The sequence below is a fragment of the Solanum pennellii genome, chromosome 3 (genome assembly GCF_001406875.1).
Source record: "Solanum pennellii chromosome 3, SPENNV200".
Taxonomy (NCBI): Eukaryota; Viridiplantae; Streptophyta; class Magnoliopsida; order Solanales; family Solanaceae; genus Solanum; species Solanum pennellii.
Window position 1 is genome coordinate 6,285,379 of NC_028639.1, and position 12,746 is coordinate 6,298,124.

At 32.4% G+C, this 12,746-nt stretch overlaps 1 long non-coding RNA gene across 1 annotated transcript; it reads right to left on the minus strand.

Annotated features, from left to right (window-relative positions):
• Positions 1 to 3,695: 3,695 nt before the first annotated feature.
• On the minus strand, positions 3,696 to 5,970 carry LOC114076339. Its single transcript, XR_003577163.1, has 2 exons — positions 5,356 to 5,970; positions 3,696 to 3,841 (listed from the first exon to the last, which is right to left on the minus strand). It is a non-coding gene; the product is annotated as an uncharacterized LOC114076339 (long non-coding RNA).
• Between the last annotated feature and the right edge of the window lie 6,776 nt (positions 5,971 to 12,746).

A 12,746-nucleotide genomic window follows, 5' to 3' on the forward strand; every position in this document is an offset into this window, starting at 1 on the left:
GAATGATAGGGTCTTAATTTATAGTGGAAAAATTGAATAAAGTTGGCAAATCCACACTACTATGAAAAAAATGACACCAATTGGGCCACATTGTTGACTTATTTTTTGTCATTGGCATATAATAAAGTTTATCCTATTAGAGATGGTGCTTTGGGCAATAATTATTAGGTCAGTAGGGCCTCACTAAACGTACAGTCATGTCTCCACCGAAAGGAGATGTAATTTATTAGTGGGGTTTCATCCTACAATTTGAAAATATTGATTTTCAAAGAAAAAAATAAATATGAACATTCAAAGTTATATTGTATTTGTTTATGAATACAAATTGAAGTTAATTTTAACTTTTTGTTAATAATTTGAAGTAAAAAATATGGCTAAACTTGATTTTCGTAGTTAAACTATTAAAAAATGAATTATGAGCTAGCTATTTATCAATATGTATGAAACATATACACTATCAAAGTTTATATATATATATATATATGTATGTATGTATATTTTAAATAAAATATACCTTGTATATATGCTTTGTACATATTTTATAAATTAAATGATCTTATGATTCTAATTATTTTATTTCCTAAAGGTTACTTTCAAGCTGCAAATTTCTAACCGATGAAAACTCTTTCACACATCATACATCATTCATTTGTTGAAAAATCAACAAAGTTGAAAGGTCTTTGTTGGCACGTCTTTCGTGTGGAATATATCTTGGAAAAAGGCACTACTCACTATTAGTTCTTGGGCCTAAAAAGTCCTCAAGTCAATTAGATTAGGACACCTTGTAATTATATTAGGCATAATTTGTCACGATCTAAAAATTATTATGATGACACTCTACAACTCAACAATACGAAAGTAATACGAAAAATAAACTAATAATAACACAAGTAGCCAACTACACTCGTCAGGCTTTGAAAGGCACAATCAGATCAAAAAAGGCCTACAATCCTTTCTCAAACCAAACATTACTCATGATTTCGCCTCGAAAAACATTCAGGTCAAGTTCTAGATCAACAGTGTAACACAATTAAACTTTGATCAAAATCTCACCACACAATGCACATGAAACATAAGGTTAGTTTTATTCTTATCTTGATTGCATGCAAGAGAACTTTCAAGCATCACAAAAATACAGATAAGAGGTACCACGAGAATCTATGGTTTACCGCAAAGTCAGTCTTTTCAATCATATCGAATATATTTACATACTCTTAACTACATAGGTCCCGACGGAGCTGAAGACATGACTCTTACAGTATGTACAAGTAATTTTATTTTTGAAAGAATTATTACCAAACCCGAGAAGGGCTGCCTACGTATCTCATTAACATGAGAATCAGGTGTCCGTAGTTCACGTAGATATAACTTTAAAAATAGGCACAAAATATTTTTTTTAGAGAAGATAATACCGAACCCAAGAAGGGTTGCCTACGTATCTCATTAAAATGAGAATCAGGTACGCGTAGTTCGTGCAGATATGACTTGGAAAATATGCACAAACTATTTTATAATTTTTTTTTGGAGAAGATAATACCGAACCCAAGAAGGGTTGCCTACGTATCTCATTAAAATGAAAATCAGGTACGCGTAGTTTGTTCAGATATGACTTGGAAAATATGCACAAACTATTTTATAAATTTTTTTTTAATTTTAATTTTTATTTATTTATTTTTTTGGAGAAGATAATACCGAACCCATGAAGGGTTGCCTACGTATCTCATTAAAATGAGAATCAAGTACGCGTAGTTCGTTCAGATAAGGCATATAATAATTTAAAGATTTAACAACTCAAAGAAATTCATAGGTCTAGCGCCACTAAAAATTTGTAGTCATGAAGTGTGTGTGTGCGTGTGTGTTTTTCATACCAATATGTTTTATAGCCTCTTAATCGTCAATATTTATATTGTCTGTTGAATGTAACCTACGAATTTCTACAGTAATGATTTGTTGTACTCTTTTTGGATGTTTTCTTGGACCTTTGTCTCTCCCCAATTTTCACGAGGTCCAGACATTGTTATGACCATTCCCGACTGATGTCGGGGATGGTATTCTTACAAAAATATGAGAAATATGTGAGACCAAGACCATCATGCAAAATAATAATAAAAATAAGCGGGTGCCACCTAATAGTCAAATACTCCCCTGATTTATCGTTTTGACTTGATATTCACGTCTTGTGAAATACAAGGACTCGAATTTCTCTAATCCTCTTGTCTCTTGCGACTTCTGACAAATAATGATTTCATAATTCGAACATAAATCAATTTTTTGCATGGAAGAAGAACAACTCAAAATGTAAAAGTGTTAGTTTCTGCAAATAATGGATAATGCAAAATATTACACAAATAATGAATTAAACACATAAAAACTGTTTTAATTAACGACAAACTGAAACATATCATATAACATACAACTAATTATTGCGCGTCCTATACAAATATGTGACCCTTTTATGCCTAGGGTAGGCCTATCGATTCGAAGGATGTATTACGCCCTTTGACAACTTTTCATTGTCCCCGAAAACACTTAGTACAATTTTATGAATAAATGAAATAGAATTATGAAGTTAGGGGAAAAGAAAGAAGGAAAAAAAATTACAAATATTCAATCCCACGTATGGGTACCATCCTATTCTAAGACTTTGCGGAAGGGTCTTCCTTTTGAAATTTTTGTCATCTTTGATTGCCAACACTTTTGGATGGAATGATAATTTATGAAAATCATGAGTTTGACAAAAGTAAACTATCAAAATAACCTTCTAATTTAGATGGACAGTGGTTTGTCAAACGACGTGTACATCCTTCAAATTACACACAATTATGATCGTCCTTTTAGGCCAGAAGCCATTATGGACTCAACGTGGTCTTTCTAATGGACTCAACACGCCTTGGGTGTTGGGTCATCTTAGGCTGATGCTTAAATTTGAATTTGGCTCGGCTCTACGCTAGTTTACTAGGAGTGGGTTGTATTTAGAGTGGAAAAGGTAACCCAAGCGGACTACTTGGGCTGGGACAGTTAACGATCGTTGGCTATCAAGTAGCCAACAACACTCGTCAGGGTGCCCCGAGAAAATTTTTGCTTAATGAACGACTGCGAACCCGCATAATCTTCCTTTGGTGGAAATGAAATAAATGTTGTTTGACGGAAAATATTATGCCATGAATGCAATGATAATATACATACAATAAGATAAATAATGAATAAATACAATATACAAATAATCAGCGAAATATAAAAATAAAAAGTATAACATAATAATAAAACCAAAATTTCCTCAATTTGAAAAAAAAAATGAATTCATATTGGTTAAAACCTCTAAAACTCTCCAGCGGAGTCGCCATTCTGTTTACATCCTTGCTCTGTCAAAATAGGGCGAAACGTCGCGGTGACTCAAAATAAATAAAACTTTAAGTTAAAAGATTTTTAAAACGAGTAAAAGGATATTAAAGGGGAAAGGGAGTTCAAAGGAATTAAATGGAGTCGCCACCTAATTTTTTTAGGAAAACTAGGAAACCAATTATTAAATAACTTGAAAGAAAAGTCTACGAAACCAATTTGATTCTAGGTAAGGGGTTCAAGTTAATCCGAAGGGAAGGGGTTAGGCACCCTTCGAAATCCACAATTGTGGTTCCCGACTGAATTCATTTTTTGTTTCAAATTGAGGAAAAATATAAAATAATGTACAAATATAATAAACATGCAATATACACAATAAAATAAAATAAAAATTATAGGCCTAAAGTTTGCGTAACGTCAATATTTACATAATAATGAAATAGAAATAAAAATATAATTCGAGCTTTTTTTGAATGGCTTCAAGGAAGCAAGTTTTGGGTACCTGTAAACACACTTAGTAAAAGAGTTAGTACTAAATAAATATAAATAAAAATGAATAACTCAAATAATAACTTAAAAATAAAAATCCGTCTTATTAACATGGGAGGCCTTGGAAATCGACGGTAATTTCTTCATCGGCCAATTCCAACAAGTTTTGCCTAACGTCAATCTTTATATAATAATGAAATAGAAATAAAAATATAATTCGAGCTTTTTTCGAATGGCTTCAAAGAAGCAAGTTTTGGGTACCTGTAAACATACTTAGTAAAAGAGTTAGTACCAAATAAATATAAATTAAAATGAATAACCAAATAATAACTTAAAAATAAAAATCCGTCTTACAAACATGGGAGGCCTTGGAAATCGACGGTAATTTCTTCATCGGCCAATTCCAACAACTAAAATTATATAAGCTTAAATTAAAATTCCGTCTTTTAAAATTGAAAGGCCTCCAAAATCGACGGAGAGTTTTTTCATTGGCCAATTTTAACAAACAATTTATATGAACTTGAACAAAAAATTTCCGTCTTTTACTATTGAGTAGGCCTCCAAAATCGACGGAGAATTTTTTCATTGGCCATTTCAACAATTTTAACAAACAATTTATATGAACTTAAACTAAAAGATTTCCGTCTTTTAAAAATGGAAAAGCCTCCAAAATCGACGGAGAGTTTTTTCATTAGCCAATTTTAATAAATAATCTATTTAACATTAATTGCAATAATTAACATAAAGAAATGGCGACCAAAAGCTACTTTAGCAAAAGAGAAAAAAATTGAATGCAACAGCAAGTAAATAATAAGGAATTAAGGAAAATTCAAATAATTATGGCTTGTTGGAAAATCAAAACAATTGTAATTTAATAACTAAAAATGGATTTGAACAAAATGATAAAATCAAACTGCAATGAGTCACAAATGAACATATATAAGGAGAAGTTAATTCTAATTTTTAATCCAATGGTGAGCAAGAACAAAAGCATTACGATGAAAAAGTCTATCGGAAAAGTCGAAGAAAACATAAAATTAACAAACAAACATGATAACCAAGTGATTTATGAAGTTGACAGCACTAGTAAAAGTAATCAAATAAAACAAACTAAATAATAACAAAAATAAGTGAAACAAAGTAACAAAATAGATTAGACTTAAATAAAATAACAATGTCTATATAATAGTAAAATAACATCAAACCTTAACAAAAGATATCAAAAGTCAAAATAAAATTAAGAAATTAGCAGTAATTAAAGTGACTAAACAGAGGGAGAACACAAACAACAGTAAAAAAAATAAGGCAACTATGAATGGAAGACTAACAAAAATAACAAATCAATAAAGCTTAACAACAGAAACGAAGTAATCAAATAGGCAAAATAATAACAAAAAGTAAGTAAAATAAAATATCAACAACCAAACCTCTCTAAAGAAACTTTCGATTGCATAAACACACGCAAAAATAAATTACAATAAAAAATAGAAATATATGTGAAAAGGAATGAAGTGTCACTGATTTTACCGAATTTTTTTTTTGTCGGACTTCATAGCTCTGGTGGTTGTAGCTCAATACAAGTCCTGTCCGCCGTTTCTGGGTCGGTCATAATAGTTGCAGGATTTGAATTAATCAATATCACCTCATACCCTTCTTCCCTAAGAGCCTTACAAGCTTGAGTTCCTGGAGAAGAAGAAACATCAGGAGGCGAAAACGTTGCTTCTTCAGAATCCATGGCGCCAACAAACAACAACAACAACTCCGCTACTCAACTGTGAAGAATTGAAAAAAAGTGGAAAGATAACAAAGTTGTCTGTGGAGAGAACAAAGAGGGTTTTGGGGTCTGTTTTGTTGCCGGAAAATGGGGAAAAGAAGTGGCTATTTGATTGTTGTTTGGCAGCGGTTTGGGTCGGAGAAGAAGACTAAAATGGGTCTGGTTTGGTTGGATTTTTATAGAGGAAAAGGGAGGTGTGGTGGCTGTTTGGTTGCTGGAAATGGTTGGAGAGAGGAGAAGAGGCGAGGGGAGGAGAGAAAGGATAAAAGGAAGGCAGAGAAGGGGCTGCAAGGAGAGGGAAGGGAGAAGAGTAGAGGGAGGCGGAGAGAGGGAAAAAGGGAGAGGGAAGGGAGAAGAGAAGAGGGAGGCCGAGAGAGGGAAAAAGGGGAGAGGAGAGAGAGAGGCGGCTGGAGAGGAAGAGTTTTTTAGGATTCTCCCTTTTTTTTTTCCTTCTTTTGAGTCATTATTATCCACACCAAAAAATTATGGGCCTAAGTTATGGATTTAGTATTGTGGACCAAAATTTGCAATAGATTCCTAATTTTTTTTTGTATTTGATTAAATGTTAGACTGTGCTAAATTCACATAAATATTAACAAATGTAACAAATATAAAATTTTAAAATAATATAATGAACGTAACTAATGACATGTGAAATGCAATTTAAAAAAAATAACTAACAAAAATCATAAATTTTTATAAATGAAGATAGTTATCGATAAACTTCCTTAAATTATATTAAAAAATTTATTTTAAGCCATTAAATAAATAAAACTTCAAAATATGAATTTTAAAAATGTTAGGCCAAAATTGGGTGTCAACAGTTGTCCCTTTCGTTGTGTATGATTGATGAAAGAAATCGTGGACAACGAAAATTGACGAACTCAATTTTGACCGAACACATGACCTTTGTAGAGAAGTGAGGTTGCATGTGGTGGAAGTCAATCCCAGACTTGTCTCCAAAAGGTTCTATGATGCGTTGCGTCCTTGTTGAAGTAGTTCGCACATGTTTTTTTTTTTTGAAGAAATTCATCCTTTCGAATGCTCTCGACAAAGACTGAGATAAAACTCGTCAGCTCAAAAATGCAATTTAAATGGGAGACAGTGTCTTTCACCGTGTCGACACTTAATTTCTCTCTTCGACATTTAACGTCAGTTGACGTTGAGGGATAAATATTTCATTTGAGATGCACGGTTCCTTTTCTGGCAGTGCATGATTGCTTGCAGGGCATGAATATCTTCCCGCGATGCGCAAATTTTGCGAGGGATGAAATCTTCTCGCGATGTATAAAATTTTGCGAGGGATGGGATCTTCTCGCAATGCATAAAATTTTGCGAGGGATGAAATCTTCTCGCGATGCATAAACTCCGCAAGGAATGAAATTCTCTTGCAATATGTAAACTTTTGCGAGGAATTGAATCTTCTCGCGATGCATGAATATTAATCTGCGATGCATGAATATTAACTCGTGATGCATGAATATTAACTCGCAATGCATGAATATTAACTCGCGATGCATGAATATTAACTCGCAATGAATGAATATTAATTAGTGATGCATGATCTTCTGCTATGCATGAGTATTGACTCGCGATACATGAATTAACTCGTGATGCATGAATTAACTCGCAATGCATGAACATTAACTCGCGATGCATGAATATTAACTCGCAATGCATGAATATTAACTCGCGATGCATGAATATTAATTAGCGATGCATGATCTTCTGCTATGCATGAGTATTGACTAGTGATGCATGAATTAACTCGTGATGCATGAATTAACTAGTGATGCATGAATTGACTCTTGATGCATGAATTGACTCTCGATACATGATCTTCTGCGGGGCATGAATATCTTCCCGCAATGCATAAATTCCGCAAGGTATGAAATCTTCTTGCGATGCATACATTTCTGCGAGGTATGAAATCTTCTCGCGATGCATTATTTTCTGCGAGGTATGAAATCTTCTCGTGATGCATGAATATTAACTCGCGATGCATGAATATTAACTAGTGATGCATGAATTAACTCGCGATGCATGAATATTAACTAGTGATGCATGAATTAACTCGCGATGCATGAATATTAACTAGTGATGCATGAATTAACTCGCGATGCATGAATATTAACTAGTGATGCATGAATTAACTCGCGATGCATGAATATTAACTAGTGATGCATGAATTAACTCGCGATGCATGAATATTAACTAGTGATGCATGAATTAACTCGCGATGCATGAATATTAACTAGTGATGCATGAATTAACTCGCGATGCATGAATATTAACTAGTGATGCATGAATTAACTCGCGATGCATGAATATTAACTAGTGATGCATGAATTAACTCGCGATGCATGATCTTTGTAGTTGCTATCAAGCTTCTCGAAGCACTTATCAGAATTTTGAGGTCTTCCTCAAAATTCTGTCCCAGTTAGAATTTTGGCAAATCTCAAAATGATCTTTAATATTGACTTGTTGGCTATCTCTATTGTGAATTTTTGAAATATTTTCAAGAATTTTGTCCCAATTTTTATTATAAGGAGAAGTAATAATCACACTGGGTATATGACCGAGTCGTCGTGGCGCCTACATATCCTGTCGAGGCAGGAATCAGGTCAAATGTAGTTCCAATCTTGTGGATAATGAATGCTGCAAAGAATCTGAAAGATTATCAGTAGAAAATGCACAATATGAACATGATGAAATATGAAAATGGTATTCCTTGCTATATTCAAAGCATAAAACAAGATATATCACATTTTGGGGATGGACAATCCAATGAAGTAAAATAGGCGTCTCACACATATAAGATTAACTTAACAACACTTTTTATAATAAACAACTCAAAAGACAATTTCTTTTTTTTTTCTTTTCAAAAATAAAAAAAATGATGAAATAGTCAAATATTCACCTCAATTGGTACCAACAGTTAGAATTGCAGGTAAATATTTTTTTTCTTTTTTTTTCTTTTAAGATTGAATTAAGGTAATTCCTACAGCTTCAAGTGGTACCTCAAATATACTTAAGGATCAACAAGATCCGTTCATCTTGTTTCAAACAAATGTTTTGAATTGTATCAATCCTCATGTTTCAAGTGCCCTCACGACAAAGGCTAGTCCTATTTCACACATATTTGAAGCATTTGATTACAGGACATTTTTCAAAGTGCACTCACACTCACAAGAATGTTTAATGCACACAACTATGATACAATATGCTTGACCCTTATGTAAATCTCCACTAATGTGAGAACATTTTAGAATGAGATCATGTAGGGCTTGTCATTGGCTTGTAATGTAGACTTAGGGATGGGTAGGATATTTATATGAGATAAAAGTGACTTAATTCCTCTTTGAGTGTCACACAGAATTTGTGCTCTTATGGACTTAGTATTGTGGCCCAAAATTTGCAATAGAATTCCTAATTTTTTTTTTGTATTTGATTAAATTTTAGACTGTGCTAAATTCACATAAATATTAACAAATGTAACAAATAAAATAAAATTTTAAAATAATATAATGAACGTAACTAATGACATGTGAAATGCAATTTAAAAAAAAATAACTAACAAAAATGTTAAATTTTGATAAATGAAGATAGTTATCGATAAACTTTCTTAAACTATATTAAAAATTTTATTTTAAGCTATTAAATAAATAAAACTTCAAAATTACGAATTTTTAAAATGTTAGGCCAAAATTGGGTGTCAACACTAGCTATTTATCAATATGTATGAAACATATACACTATCAAAGTTTATATATATATATATATATATATATATATATATAATCTACATATAATTATGTATATTTTAAATAAAATATACCTTATATATACGCTTTGTACATATTTTATAAATTAAATGATCTTATGATTCTAATTATTTTATTTCCTAAAGGTTACATCCAAGCTGCATATTTCTAACCGATGAAACCCTTTCACACATCATACATCATTCATTTGTTGAAAAATCAACAAAGTTGAAAGGTCTTTGTTAGCACGTCTTTCGTGTGGAATATATCTTGGAAAAAGGCACTACTCACTATTAGTTCTTGGGCCTAAAAAGTCCTCAAGTCAATTAGATTAGGACACCTTGTAATTATATTAGGCATAATTTGTCACGATCTAAAAATTATTATGACGACACTCTAAAACTCAACAATACGAAAGTAATACGAAAAATAAACTAATAATAATACAAGCGCGAAAACATAGTCATTCTCAAATATCTCAAAACTTGGTTGTTACGTGTACTAGTCACTAATGTATAATAACAGAGTTTGAAAGACAAATATAAGTCTTAATGCCTTTGTCTCTATAATAGAACAAAACATAATCAAGGACAAGAGGATCTGCCAAAATGACAAGCAGCTACCTCTCAAGTGTCCACATATTAGCCTCAGATATAGATAGAAGAAGAGCAATCACCCAGATTTAGGTTAAGAACCTACACAACTATATAAATAAGGAGTGAGTATCAAAAATACGGTACTCAGCAAGCTCCCCACTAAAACAAGGTAAAACTAGCTAGAAAATGTGAACTCCTTTCATTCCAACTGAACCACCACAACTATAACTAGCATAGAAATTAACTCAACCTAATCGTTCACAATAACATTTCACAAGGTTTCACAGGCATAGTCCAACAATTACATTTCATCAAATTACAAGTGTCAAAACCATCAAGTATCAAGACCATCAATCAAAAACATCAAAGTCAAGTCCATCAATCTTAAGTATCACATTATTCAATCTCAAGTATCAAGTCAAGTTCATCAATCTCAAGAATCATGTTATTCAATCATAAGTATCAAGTCATCAATCATAATAATTAAGTTCATCTATCACAAGTATCAATCGGGACTCATAAGGAACACATATAGCAATGTATCCACTGGTAATGACCTCGGCACAAATAACACTTACCGACAATGACATTGGCATCAATAACACTCGCCAACAATGACCTTGAAATCAATACACTTGTTGGTAATGGACTCAACATCAATAACACTCGTTAATAATAACCTCAACATCTAAAACACTCACCGGCAATAAAATTGTCATTAATAACACTCGCCGAAAAAGATGTTGGCATCAATTACACTCACTGGAAATTATGACCTTGATATCAATAACACTCATTGTCAATGTCCTCGTCCTTAATAGCTCTCACTGATAATGACCTTAGCAGCAACACTCACTGACAATGATCTCGACATCAATAACACTCACTACAATTATCTCTGTTGAATTTAGCAAGTGTGAATGGGAAAAGAAAAGAAAGAATATGAAAAGAGAGAATATGAAAAGTGAGGGAACGATTTTGGAGGGAAAATGAAAAGTCATTTGCAAAGTGCAAATGGAAAGTCATTTCTCCCATATCGTCAAAAGAAATGGAAATTATTGTCCTTATATAAGGAAACCCTTTCTTTACTTCTTAAAGAGCTAAGAAGAAGGTGCCCCCTCGCGCCGTCGTCGCTCGGCCTCGGCTTCGGCTTCGACTTTGGATTTGGCAAATGATGTGATTGATTGATAAATTTTTTAGACAAAATTTATTTGATCAATTTTTGTTAATCAAATATATCCTGTTAATATTATCTCTTATAAATTAATTCAGCACGTTCGTTAATTAGTTAATTAACAGAATTAATTCACGGGTAATGGTAACATTCCGAAAAGTTGTTACTCTTTCCGAAAAGTTGTTACTTTTCGAAAAGACGTTATTTTCCTAACAGTGACATTTTTTGAAAAGTTGTTATTTTTTCCAAAAGACACAACTTTTTGGATAAAACAGGTCTGAACAGACACGTTTCTTGCTGAAAATGGCTATAAAAGGAAGTCATTTTTCGTTTTTTTTCAAACACTGAAATTTTCCTTCTCTGCATATATTTTTCTCTCAAAAAAAATAAAAGTGTCGATCGACTGATTCTGTGTGACTTGTTGCTGTTCTTAAGTTCGCTGAAGTTAAAGAAGTTTGAGGTACCGCTATTTCTTTAACAAGATTAATCCGTTTTATCTTGGGAGAAATTAATCCATAACCTCGGATACAGTGAGGGGATCAAATTTTTTAAGGAGACACAATAATTTATGTGGATCGGATTATTTTGTATTTTTTCTGCTTCACCTTATTTCTGTTTCTGTTTATTGGCAATGTTCGAGAACTGATTTAAACAGGCATGTTCACACAACAATGAGGAAATGACAAATTCAAGTAATTCACATTCACAATAATGCTATCAAAGTATTTCATCAATCACAAATTTAATATCAACACTCAAGGCAATTCACACAACTCAATACAACATTATCAACAAGTTGCCTTTTTATTAGCCTCAACTCTATCATTAAGGTTTGTCAATTTGAGCATATCCCTTCACCTTATTGCAATTACTCCCCAACACATTGAGAAAGAGAGGTTCAAGATTCTACAAATTTTGACAAAGTCTAGAAGTTCACTTGCATTAATCAATCACAAATCAATCCCAACAAATGAGTTTTTCCTTTCCGAACGATATCCAAATCAACACAATCTAATTAGACAAGTATGCACAACGAGATTTTGAAATTAACAACACTCATATCAAGCCATTTGAATAAATAGGTCAATCAGCTCAAAAACTTGATATCAGAAGTAAGGTTTGAATTTAAAAATGTCACTTGAATAAGTTACATTTTTAAAAGATTATTTTGATGATTTAAATGGAGTTTTACTCCCAGTTGAAAAGGGTTTTGAAAAGGTTGAAGGAATTTGATAAATTCAGGTTTTTGATTTGAATATAACTCCATTTTCGAAAATGGAGTTATATTCAAATCAAATACCTGAATTGATCAAATTCCTTCAACCTTTTCAAAACCCTTTTCAACTGGGAGTAAAACTCCATTTAAATGTCACGACCCAAAACCGAGCCGCGACTGGCACCCACATTTACCCTCCTATGTGAGCGAACCAATCAATCTAACCCTTATCATTTTAACATATATCAACAGAAAATAATGCGGAAGACTTAAACTCATTAAATAAAACAAATCAACATCTATTAATTCCCCAAAATCTGGAAGTCATCATCACAAGAACATCTATCTCAAATTACTAAACTAAGAATGTCTAAGAACAAAAATAACTAAAAAG